Below are 13,589 nucleotides of genomic sequence, written 5' to 3'. Positions count from 1 at the left end.
GAAGGCAGAGTCAGAACACAGCTCAAAGAGTCCAGAGCAAGGAGTTGAGTCCAGCAAAGCAGTCCAGGATCTAATGGGAGGTCCGAATGCTTGCATCAAATGGCAGCCAGCATTTAGAACTCGCCTTGATGGCCAGTGAGGACATGACTCAGGGCTTGGTCTGCCTTGTTCAAAACACCCCGGGGGAGGGTGGGTGCTTGGAGTGACTAAGAGCGGCTCTGGCCACCAAGTACCCTCGACTGCCCACAGAAGCCTCTGTAAACCTCGGGCACATCTTCTCTGACTCCCGTCTACTAATAGCACAACCTTGGCAGAGGGAACTTTTTCCTTTTCTACTTTTCCCTAATGCATTCAGGCAAAAGAGCCATTAATACTTAACAAAGACGGAAAAATCAAAGGAGGGAGACAATTTTTTACTGTATTTTTTAAACATTTGGGTAAGAAAAGTCAGATGTCAAAAAAAATCCCCATTTACATCTTTTAAAATGTGAGCAATTAATATTTTCCATGGAGGTTCATGCTCCCTCTCTTCATTCTGTTTGCAGGGTATTGTTAAGCCATGCTTTGTAATTTGTTGCATGTTTAAATATTCAGTCTGTATTTCATTTGGGCTACACGTTTAATTCAGCCAACATGTTCATTTTAAGATCAATACTGTCATAACTATGTTGAAAAATTAAATTATTGTAACTTTATTTACATTTCTTAAAAGTACTGTGAAAATTATTCTTAACCAGGACCTAATCAATGTTAGAGTCTAAAAATATGCCACTCTGCATGAAGCTATAAAAAGATTAATGTACATTTTTTTACAAGAAATTAGTAGCTTAATGAAGTGGATAAAAACGCTGTCACAATTTTTATTGGATCTAAATTGCATAGTAGTGGAGGTACAGTAAGTGCCTTCCACATAATGACATAATGAGTCATGACTGGTGCTGGAAGGCTAATTTGCCCTTAACTGACACAAAACCAGAGAATTAACATCCCAGTCGCTCTACGCCAATAGCAGATGCATTATTTCATTGCACAGCAGGGTTTTTAACTAAACTCTTAACTGTAGAAATATTGATCTATTCTTCTGTGAAATGATGAAATTGAAATTTTTTAAAAGGACGTCTTAAATTATGGCTGCGGCAGTGACATTTGCTTTCAGAGTGCCATGCCTGTCGACAGATGCAACAAGAGAAACTTGGTGAGGCTCATACCTGTGCTTTAGAGGCTTTGATCAGAGCAGAGAGGAAGGGGGAGTTTTGTATCAGAGCAAATGCTGGCATTTGAGAGACTGACCGATCATCTGCAGGTGCCCAGGTTCTGGAGTGAATGCTCTTGGACATTGTCCTAGCCCCTAAATTGGTTTGCTTGGAAGACAAGATTTAGTGCTTGCAAGTTGTTTTGAGTAACACACTCACCAGAACGGTGATACTCAACTCAAGTTCCAAGTAACAATTTCGCGGTGAAGAACAGAATAGGAAGTAGCTGGAGGAGCTAGAAACCCTTCTAAGAGACAAGTCTGAAGTTAAAGACGCTGTACTGCCCTGGTTTCCATTTTGTCATTTACCCATCCATCCATTCATTCATTCATCTTGTATTTATTGGGCACCTACCAAGTGCCAGAGATGGACAGAGTAACCCCCCTTTGGTGACTGCTGATACTATCAAATAGTGCCGTGCAGCTTCTCTGTTTAACCAAATGAATCAAAATTCATCTTGCTTTGAAATTTTCACCGTAAACCTGGGACTAACTGCAGGTGCTTTGAGCTATTACCACCCGGGAATTTAGAATTTAAAAAAATGGTATACTAACAGATAGACATCTTACACCTCTTGAGTGTCTCTGTTTGACCCCTTGGATTAGCATTAAAAAAGAGAGAGGGAGGGGCGCCTGGGTGGCGCAGCCGGTTGAGTGTTCTGACTCTTGGTTTCCACTGGAGTCGTGATCTCGTGGTTTGTGAGTTTGAGCCCCACATCAGGCTCTGCACAGACGGTGTGGAGCCTGCCTGGGATTCTCTCTCTCCCTCTCTCTCTCTCTGCTCCTCCCCACTGTCTCTCTCTTTCTCAAAATAAATCACTAAACATTTTTTTAAAAAGAGAGAGGGAGTTGGGGCGCCTGGGTGGCGCAGTCGGTTAAGTGTCCGACTTCAGCCAGGTCACGATCTCGCGGTCCGTGAGTTCGAGCCCCGCGTCGGGCTCTGGGCTGATGGCTCAGAGCCTGGAGCCTGTTTCCGATTCTGTGTCTCCCTCTCTCTCTGCCCCTCCCCCGTTCATGCTCTGTCTCTCTCTGTCCCAAAAATAAATAAACGTTGAAAAAAAAAAATTAAAAAAAAAAAAAGAGAGGGAGAAGCAGCAAAATCAGAATGCTTTATGCTGGAGGACCAAGGAAACCAGATCTATTTAACTCCATGCAACAAGCCTGTATCATATCACATGACCTAGGCCCGGGGACACAAACTAGATGTAGTTGGGTCCAGCCTATAGGCCAGTGGTTGGGTCCAGCCTGTAGGCCAGTGGTTCTCAACAATACTAATTAACATTAAATCACCGACAGCCTTATTTAACTGGTTTGGAATGGACCTGGTATCACTATTTCTCAGAATCATTCCAAGTGATTCTGGAGTGTGGCTGGGGTTGAGAACCACCTCTCAGGAAGAGAGCCACAGACTGGGCCAAATGAGGATGCATAAAAGAAGGGCAATTGGTTACATTGGAAACTGCAGACGATAAATTTGCTCCCCTGCTCTGAGGCTAGGACCATGCTCTACTAAGAAACCAATAAAATCTCCTCCTCACCTTCTCTTCAATATTTATAGGATTTTTTAAAATGCATGTATGTATATTGTTAATTATAGAAAAGGATACATATTCATTGTAGAAAAAAATTGGAAAACACTGTTAAAAAGGTAGGGGGAAAAGGGGGCTTTTCAAATCCCTGTTCTTTTAAAAATTTTTTTTCAATGTTTTTTATTTATTTTTTTGGGGGACAGAGAGAGACAGAGCATGAACGGGGGAGGGGCAGAGAGAGAGGGAGACACAGAATCGGAAACAGGCTCCAGGCTCCGAGCCATCAGCCCAGAGCCCGACGCGGGGCTCGAACTCACGGACCGCGAGATCGTGACCTGGCTGAAGTCGGACGCTTAACCGACTGCGCCACCCAGGCGCCCCTCCCTGTTCTTTTAAAGAGGTATAAAAATCAATCAGTTTGAGGGGCTCCTGGGTGGCTCTTGGGCGTCCGACTTCGGCTCAGGTCGTGATCTCGCGGTCCATGAGTTCGCAGTCTGTGAGTTTGAGCCCCACGCAGGGCTCTGTGCTGACGGCTCGGAGCCTGGTGCCTGCTTCAGATTCTGTGTCTCCCTCTCTCTCTGCTCCTCCCCTGCTCATGTTCTGTCTCTCTCACTCTCAAAAATGAATTAATTAAAAAAAAAAATCAATCGGTTTGAAACACCCTAAATTTGATTCTTACAGCAGGAACGAAAGGTCCTCTTCTTGTACCCCCATCAACATTGAGTATCACCACTTAGAGAAATGTCCATTTGATAAAGAGAAAGGGAAGCCTGTTGCTATTTTAATTTGCATTTCTTCTCGTCCTTGTGGGGTTTTATCATTTTTCATATTTTTGGCTTCTTTGTACATACATGTCACACACTAATATCTTTTCCTTACTTTCTTTTGGAATGTGTTTCTTACTGATTTGTAAAACTGTATTAAAAACGTTAACTTTGGGGCACCAGTGAGGCTCAGTTGGTTAAGCCTCCGACTTCGGCTCAGGTCATGATCTTACTGTTGGTGAGTTCAAGCCTGGAGTCTGGCTCCTTGCTGACTATGTGGAGCCTACTTGGGATTCATTCTCTCTCTCTCTCTCTCTCTCTCTCTCTCTCTGTCTCTCTCTCCCCCCTCCCCCACAGTCACACGCATGAGCTCTCGCACTCTCTCTCTCAAAATAAATAAATAAACTTAAAAAAAAATGTAACTTTGCGGATGTCTGGCTTATTCGGTTGGAAGAGCACACATGACTCTTAATCTCGGGATCGTGAGTTCAAGCCCCAGGTTGGGTGTAGAGATTACTTAAATAAGTACATAAATAAATAAACTTTAAAAAAAAAAAGAATGTTGACTTTGTGTATTACACCTCAGCAAACAGGTTTGCCTAGTTTCTCCTGTTTTGTTTATAGTAGTCTATTTTGACATTAAAGAGTTTTCATTCTTTTTTTTTTTTAATGAGTCGAAAAGAAACTTGGATGATTAACTGACTGAGCCACCCAGGCGCCCCAAGAAGTTTTTCATTCTTATGTTAAAAAAAAAAAAAAAGGAACAATAAACAGAACTCTTCATTAAATTGCCTCTACTATCTTTCCTTTCTCTCTTCCCTACCCTCCTTAAGTGCTGACAAGCCCCTGGGACTTGGAGTCAGAAGATCAAGGTTCACTCTCCTGCTGTGTGATTAAGGGCACGCCCTTCACTTCCGGAGCCTCTCCTTTGCCCACCTGCATGCTAACTTTTGTCAGGATGAAATTCACCACTCTAATGGCGAGAACTTTGCTAGCTTATTCACTGATATATCCCCAGAACCTAGAACAGAGCCTTGCACCCATAGGCACTCAATATTTGTTGAATGAATAAGCATCTGGCTTGGACCCTAGCCCAGAGCAGGCAGGCAGGCAGGCAGTAAATATCGGTCACCAACAGCAATCCCGGACTGCGCTGTTCCCAAGAGGTCCTCAAGGATCGGAAGCTGTATCTCCCAGTCCTGCTGCTTGTACTTTTCCTATGATGCCCCGCCACAGTGAAGTATGGACTGAGTGTGGAGTGCAAGGCCAGGCCTCTCCTGAGCACCCCTGATGGATACAAAAGAGGGCTAACACACAGACCTGGCTCTTCAGCTTGGCGATGGCCCTGGCGGGATTTCATTGTACATATAGAACAATTAAACAAGGGGAGGAGATGGGCCAGGAGATCAAGAAGGGAAAAGCTGGGGCACCTGGGTGGCTCAGTCGGTGAAGCATCCGACTCTTGATTTCGGCTCAGGTCTTCATGATCTCATGATTCGTGAGGTCAGGCTCCAAGCTGACAGTATGGAGCCTGCTCAGGATTCTCTTTCTCTCTCCCTCTGTCTCTCTCGGCCCCTCCCCTACTCGTGCACAAGTACTCGCTCAAAACAAACAAACAAACAAACATAAATAAATAAATAAATAAATAAATAGGCTTAAAAAAAAAAGGAAGGGAAAAGCAGGATCAGGGAAGGCGTGTTACAGAAGGAGGTGCCCACCAGGGGATTTGAAGGGCGAAGACCCACAGGGGTCCCCCCTTATCCACGGCTTCTCTTTCCGAAGTTTTGCTTTCTGCAGCGTCCAGTTACAAGGTGGTAGGGGGAGGGGAAGGAGGGGAGGGGAGTGGCGATTGTCAGCCATGGTCCCAAAGCAGATGATCCTCCTTTCCACGAATCCTCGCGTCAATAGTAGCCTATGTCACAACACCTACATCATTTCACCCCTCTTCATCTCCTCACACAGGGATTTTATCATCTCACATCATCACAAGAAGGGTGAGTGTGGAACAGTAAGATATTTTGAGATCTCTACACCACATTCACACTACTTTTATTACATTGTATTTTTATAGTTGTTCTATTTTATCATTAGTTATTGTTACTCTCCTTCTGTGCCTCGTTCGTAAATTAAACTTTCTTATAGGTATGTACAGATAGGAAAAAACATAGTAAGTGTAGAGGTGGGTATTATCTGTAGTTTCAGGCATCCACTGAGAGTCTCCTGTGGATAAGAAAAGCTATTGCTATAGGAGAGAGGAAGCTGGTAGGCCAGATGGTAAACCATGACCTAGGCTTACTTTTATTCCTTCTTGACCACAAGGCAATTATGTTTTATACTCATGATTTCCCTCATCCGGACGATTTAACTTGCTCATTGACACCTGTACCATATGCTAATGTATTGGGTTTAAGAAAATCTCTCCTTTTATACTTTTACATATACCAGGGGGAGAAATGGAAAACCCAGGAAAACGTGTGAAATCCAGAACATTCAGCCAAGTTGGGTTTTTAATTTCTGTTCTAAATAAGACTCCTAAGTGGTTTGTGTTCAGCTTACAACTGGTTCTTCACTGTTTTGAGTGCAGACCGCTTGGGGAATGAGGGGAAGGCCAGTTTCCCTTAGTTGGTACATGTGATTTTGCACACAAATTCAGGACTCTCCAAACACTTCCACTGACTCCCACGGTCATGCAATGAGCTTCCTGCATTAGAAGTTTGCCTTGGGGGCTCCTCCTGGGTGGCTCAGCAGGTTAAACGTCTAATTTTGGCTCAGGTCATGATTTTGCAGTTCGTGGGTTTGAGTCCCACGTCAGGCTCTGTGCTGATAGCTCAGAGCCTGGAGCCTGCTTCGGATTCTGTGTCTCCCTCTCTCTCTGCCGGTTCCCACTCGCACTCTGTCTCTGTCTCTGTCTCTCTCAAAAATAAACACTAAAAAACTTTTTTTTAAAAAAAGAAGTTTGCCTTGAAGAATATCTAACAAACCCCAGACTTCAAATTCTGTAATCATTATAATTTCCATGGCCTGAAAAACATTATTCTTTTGGCATTTCACAACTGGCTACAAAAACTGGATCTTTTTTTTTTTTTAAGTTTATTTATTTTTTTGAGAGAGAGAAAATGTGAGCTGGAGGGGGCAGAGAAATAAAAAGAGAGAATCCTAAGCAGGCTTCTCACTGTCAGCACAAAGCCCTATGCAGGGCTTGAACTCACAAACCATGAGATCATGACCTGAGCCAAAACCAGGAGTCAGATGCTTAACCAACTGAGCCACCCAGGAGCCCTGAGACTGGATCTTTCTAGTTCACTTCTTTCCAGACATTATTTGCCTTCTCACTCACTACCAAACTGAGCCCCCGGCCAAGAATCATGACCTACGTAATGCATCGGTGTATATACATCAGGACAACACCAGCGGCTATAACAAACAAAGCTCATAATCCCAAGACCTCACATCAGAGACGTTTATTCACTGCTTATGTAACATCTCCATGCAAGTGCTTCTGGTCATCAGATGGCCCTTCCCAAAAGGGTGATCCAGGGATCCAGGTTCCTTCCGTGTCGAGGCTCTGCATTTGTGACAGCGTTGTACTCATCGGCAGCAATCCGGCGGAAGGAGAAAGCATCGTGCGCGGAGACTCATGCCTGAGAGGATTTTGATGGGCTAGGCCCGGAAGCGGACGTCACTTCCGCTTGCATTGTGTTGGCCAGAGCTTGGCCACCTGACCCTCCCTAGTTGCAAGGGAGGCTGGAAATGTTTAACCGGGGCCCAAGGAGAAGAGACAGCCTGTTTGTTGAACAGGTGCCCTCCCTCTGCCACAAAGGGTGCCTACAGCTACTCTGAAAGAGCTCTGGGGAAAGCTGTTGAGAGTCCTCAAGTAGACGTTTTCCTTCCTCCTTTGTAGACTCAGCCTCTAAGATGCTCTGCTACTACTAAGAAGGCAGACCTTTGCTCTGGCGTCAGACAGATGGGACTTCAAGCCCAAGCTCTACCGGTAACTAACAATATGTCCCTACAAGTTCCTTAGCCTCCCTGTGCCTCAGTTTTCTCACCTGTGAAACGGACGACAATAGCTCTAACTTCGGGACATCGGGTAGATTATATGAGAAGGCATAAGTAAAGCTCTTAGTACAACGGCTGGTGAGTTGTAAGCACTCAAATATTACAGTGCCAATGCTACTGCTAATAATTATAACAAAAAGAGTACTCTCATTCTTATAGGCTTTGAAAATGAAGAAAAAAATCTGAGAGACAAACACAGATTCCTGTAAGAATTGAGATACAATGTGGCAAGGGTCTGGCCTGGGGTAAAATTAAAAAAAAAAAAAAAGAAGAAGAATACCAATTAAGCACTTTTATAACCATTCTCTTGAATCTGAAAGAAATCAAGAATAAATAATTTAAGGATCCAATAACACATTGCGAGAGGAGAGTCGAGGACCTACAAAAGCGTAAAGTGGCCCAGATCTCCAGTTTGGAGGTTTTTCAAAGTCACCAATACCCCTAAGCAAAATTAAGGTCTCTTTATTCTCATCCTCAGGTATCTGCGCTGCATTTCGCATTTCACAGTCTACCTGGTTTTTTCTTGCTGCAAGGATTATTCTGACTTCTTTCCCAGCCATCCTCCTCCTGCTGATTGACCATGGCTTTCCCCAGGTTCTGCCCCCGCCCCCTCAGTATGCCAGCTCAGTCTTCATTTGGCTCAGCCTTCTTCCCCTCCATCCAGCTCCAGAGAACACTTGCCCTGAGATCCTGGGCCCCCTGACACCTGAATGAGTTCCTTTTTGCCAAATAGCTTGCCTTTCTCAATTACGCCATTTCCATCAATAGACGGCCACTGGGGTCACATAGTGAGGAAACAGAGCCCAAAGAACCTTCGGTCTTAGACACCTAACCAGAAGGAGGTACAGTGCAGCACAAAAGCACCCTCCAAGCACAGAAATGGCAAACAGTTCCATTTCCAAAATCAAGACAGGTGTTAGGGAAATAGCCAGTGGGGCTGTAAGCTTACTTCTCAGTTCATCTTCCAAAGCTGTAAAGCCAATGCCTTTTCTGGGACAAAGCCCTAGAACAGAGAGTTCCAGCACAGCTTTTCAGAATAAGATAAGCCCAGTCTGCTCAAAACAATTAACACTCCCTTCTCAGCTGACTCGTTACCTGGAACACAAAGCTTGCTTGCCTATTTAAATAGAGAGAGGAGAAAGGACATGGAAGGAAAGGGAGGACCATTACCAAAGTGAATGTACCAGCACTTGTCTTTAAAAATAACAAAGAACAGGGGCGCCTGGGTAGTTCAGTCGGTTGGGCATCAGATTTCGGCTCAGGTCATGATCTCGCGGTCCGTGAGTTGGAGCCCCACGTCGGGCTCTGTGCTGACAGCTCAGAGCCTGGAGCCTGTTTCAGATTCTGTGTCTCCCTCTCTCTGACCCTCCCCTGTTCATGCTCTGTCTCTCCCTGTCTCAAAAATAAAAACGTTAAAAAAAAATTTTTTTTAAATAAATAAACCAAATTAATTGTCTGCCGTGTGCCTTCTGATGTTTGGTCACTTTAGCTCAAAAGATGCTTTTCAAAGTGTAAGGGTCTTGGGGCACCTGGGTGGCTCAGTCGGTTGAGCGTCCGACTCTTGATTTCAGCTCAGGTCATGATCCCAGATCAGGGGATGGAGCCCCGAGTCAGGCTCCATGCTGAGTGCGGAGCCTGCTTGGGATTTTCCCCCTCCCTCTCTCCCTCTGCCCCTTTCCTCCCACTCACAAACACACACACTCTCTCTCTCTCTCAAACAAATAAAAAACAAACAAAGTGTAAATGTCTTAAAGTGGAAGTTATAACACTTGTGTAACAACATATTGGGAGTAACAGGCACTTTGAAGTGGGGTCTGGTGGGGGGGTGGTTTCCTTCCACTATTTTCCTTCAGTTCAGTTCCTCATTATAACTGTCCTTTTGCAATTTTCACAATTATATTCTAAACAGTTCTGAAGATAAATTGATGTATCTAGTTCTTTTTACATTAAAATCTGTCTTTGCAGGGGCGCCTGGGTGGCTCGGTCGGTTAAAGCATCTGACTTTTTGGCTCAGGTCATGACCTCACGGTCCGTGGGTTCAAGCTCTGCGTCGGGCTCTGTGCTGACGGCTCAGAGCCTGGAGCCTGCTTGGGATTCTGTGTCTCCCTCTCTCTCTGCCCCCAACCCCACTTGTGCTCTATCTCTCTCTCAAAAATAAACATTTTTTAAAAGTTTTTTTTTTTTAATCTGTCTTTGCAGAACAGGGTCACACCTGGGGATCGTAGAGAGATGCTATGGCCCCAGAAGAAAGAAAAACAACGGCTGTGGAAGAATAATGTATTGCAGCCTTTTCCCTTGCAGTGTTTTGGCTCTCAAGAGTGAAATAATTACAACAGACCTCATTTGAGGCAAAGGAAACTGATGAAAGCAGGTAATTTAATTCAGATATGTGGCTTTTCCTTCCATGGGAGTTTTTAAGAGCACACACATCCACGACAGATGGCTTAGGAAGCACGTAGTCCTGTCTGCTGTATGTGGAATGTGGAGAAAGCCGCCTTGTTAAAACCCCTTTGTAACTCATAATCCCCAAAGTGAATGATGTTATGACCTCTGGCCTATCCCGCCCCTTGTTAAAAAGCTGATGGTAGATACAAAAAGCGAAAATCACAAACTGCTGCCCTTCTAAAATGTCTCAGATCAGTCCTGAATGTTATTTCAGGGGAAATAACTTCAGCAATTCTTTGGATCTCTAAGTTGGATGTACACCTGGGTGATCCAGACAATTGAAACTTTCAGGCAGAGCAAAAATGTAGGAGCAGGAAAGCTAAACGCTGTGTTTAAATAGTACAACACCGCCACCTAGAGGTCAAACCCTTCGGGATTGGACACAAGGGCCAAACCAAGGGAAAAGTTAGGCATGTCGCTACCGGGACCAGAGAGGCAACCCCTCCTTCGCATCAAAGTGGCAATGAAAGGCGATTTAAATGAGCACAGGCTTTTTTTTTTTTTTTTTTTTTATGAGATATTGAGGAAGTGCTGCGTAGTAGAAAAATATGCCTCCCCCATCACAACGGACAAGAGCAGGTGCTGAGCAAATCACCAAGAAAAGGCCGGGGAGCAGACAAGGTGCAGGGATGGGGGAGTAGATGAAAAGGCAGTGGTTAGAGTGCTTTTTACGGAGGATCTGGCATTACAGGTTACGGGAAGCTGATTCCAGGTTGAAAGAACCGCGATTGTGAAAACATACAGGCTTGGGGCGCCTGGGTGGCGCAGTCGGTTAAGCGTCCGACTTCAGCCAGGTCACGATCTCGCGGTCCGTGAGTTCGAGCCCCGCGTCAGGCTCTGGGCTGATGGCTCAGAGCCTGGAGCCTGTTTCCGATTCTGTGTCTCCCTCTCTCTCTGCTCCTCCCCCGTTCATGCTCTGTCTCTCTCTGTCCCAAAAATAAATAAATGTTGGAAAAAAAAATTAAAAAAAAAAAAGAAAATATACAGACTTTACTCTCTTACACAACCAGGTCACTGAAGGTTGTATTAAGACACTTGGAAATGGACTCCTACTTACAAACCCACCAAAAACTTTTCAGTAAAGTGCCCTTCAGTGTATTCATTACACACTGCTTGAGTAGGCATTCCTTTTTTTTTCTTCCCTTGAGAGAGGGTGAGAGCGAATGAGTGAGCAGGGGAGAGGGGCAGAGGAAGAGAGAGAGAGATAGAGAATCTTAAGCAGGCTCCACACTCAGTGCGGAGCTGATGCAGGACTCGATCCCACAACCCTGAGATCGTGACCTGAGCCAAAATCAACAGTTGGATATTCAACTGACCGATCCACCCAGGCACCCCGAGTAGGCATTTTTTTAGAGAGTCACATAAGCTTAAGAACATGGGGTATAAACCAACGTAAAAAGCTTCTCTATTGCAGTGTTCTCAGAACCTTTAATATTTGACTGAAAATAGTCATTCTCCAAAAGACTACAGCATGTTACTTCCAAAATTTGACTATAGGATTCTTTTTCCCCAAAACATTCCCATTGCAAACCCTGCCTCCCTACTTAGGGAAGCAAGGCCAAGTGGTTGTTTAGAGACGCAAGTTCTAGGGGCGCCTGGGTGGCTCAGTCGGTTGAGCATTTGACTTCGGCTTAGGTCATGATCTCGCGTTCCGTGAGTTCGAGCCCTGCGTCGGGCTCTGTGCTGACAGCTCAGAGCCTGGAGCCTGCTTCGGATTCTGTGTCTCCCTCTCTCTCTGACCTTCCCCTGCTCATGCTCTGTCTCTCTCTCTCTCTGTCAAAAATAAACATTAAAAAAAAATTAAAGACGCAAGTTCTAGAATCAAGCTGCATGGATTCCAATTCTAACTCCACCACCCACCATGGAGTCCCTCTATGCCTTTTTTTCCACCCTCAAAATAGGCATATAGTACCTCCTTCACAAGGAATATAGTACCTCCATGAAGTAATACACATATACCCCCTAAAATAATTGGTAGGAGTGGCTACCCCTTCATGTCTCTCCTGGCGGCTCCTCATGTCCACAGGCTTCCAACTCTGGGCCAGCAGTTCAGGGAAAATGCTATTCACAGAAACACTCCAGCCAGGCCCAACTGCTGCCCAATTCCCTTTAGAAACTATGTTCCTTTGGGGGTCTCTGGGGGACACAGGGGAGTGCTTTAAGTTACTTTACTAGCTTAGATGGAAAATAATGACATTCACGAATAACCTCTTTTGGATAAACTAGAAAGGCTTTCAGCATTTGCAAAACAGGACAAATAGAGAACCCTAACAAAATCCACAAATCACAGGCATTGCTTTCCCCAACTATAAAGCTTGCAAATATCATAATTCTAGCTTTAAAATCATTTGTTTCTCTGTGAATGCACAGAACTCAAAATGTAGAAGGTAGATTAACTGACAAATACCTTCAACATTTATATTGGGACTTCATTGTGTGTGTGTGTGTGTGTGTGTGTGTGTGTGAGAGAGAGAGAGAGAGAGAGAGAGAGAGAGAGAGAGAGAGAGGTTGCAGTTCTCTCTGAGGTAGCCTGGAACAGGTAAGCAGGCAACCCCTTCCTAATAGTTTTATAGGATTCTTCCATTTCCTTTCATCCTGCGTTGTTTCCCTCATTCACTGTCTCTATGTCACCCTTTTTCAACTTTTCTCCTTAGTCACTCCTGAATTTATAATTTTCCATAGCAGGGGAAAATTTTTTCTTGGGCACCTGTGGGCCATGGTGTACATCTTGAGGCATTATTTCTGTTTAACCGATAGAAGCCTGAGGCCGGAGACACGGGCAGGCAGCCCTGGGCCGTCACATCCGGAACGCAGGCCCCATGGCACGCTAACGACATCGAGGACTTCGTTGGCCAACCTTGGTTTACCAAGGCAGTGCCAGTTTACACGCATCACTCTGGCATAATTATTGATGGCATCCCTTCCACTCTCAACCGCATCCTGGGTTGGAGTTTGATTTATATGGTCATCCCATCTGCGATTCCAGACAAGGATTCTTTACTCCTCTGGACTTCAGTTTCCAAAACTTGAAAAAGGATACAGGATGAGGTATTTTAGGAGGTTCTTTTTGTAATGTTTATGTGCTTTCCATTTCAAAGTCTTAAAACTGAATTCTAAAGTCATCTGATCAAGAAAATTAGATCTTTCAACTTCGGGGCGCCTGGGTGGATCAGTCGTTAAGTAGCCAACTTCGGCTCGGGTCATGATCTCACGACTCATGGGTTTGAGCCCTGCGTCGGGCTCTGTGCTGACAGCTCAGGGCCTGGAGCCTGTTTCAGATTCTGTGTCTCCCTCTCTACCCCTCCCGCTCTTGCTGTCTTTCTCAAAAATAAACTTTTTTTGGGGCGCCTGGGTGGCTCAGTCGGTTGGGCGTCCGACTTCAGCTCAGGTCACGATCTCGCGATCTCGTGGTCCGTGAGTTCGAGCCCCGTGTCGGGCTCTGGGCTGATGGCTCAGAGCCTGGAGCCTGCTTCCGATTCTGTGTCTCCCTCTCTCTGCTCCTCCCCCATTCATGCTCTGTCTCTCTCTCTGTCTCAAAAA

This window comes from Lynx rufus, unplaced genomic scaffold (assembly GCF_022079265.1).
Source record: "Lynx rufus isolate CCGP_SWC_20201006 ecotype Redwood Valley unplaced genomic scaffold, mLynRuf1.p SCAF_2, whole genome shotgun sequence".
NCBI classification, from domain to species: Eukaryota; Metazoa; Chordata; class Mammalia; order Carnivora; family Felidae; genus Lynx; species Lynx rufus.
Note: the sequence above shows the minus strand (reverse complement) of the source record.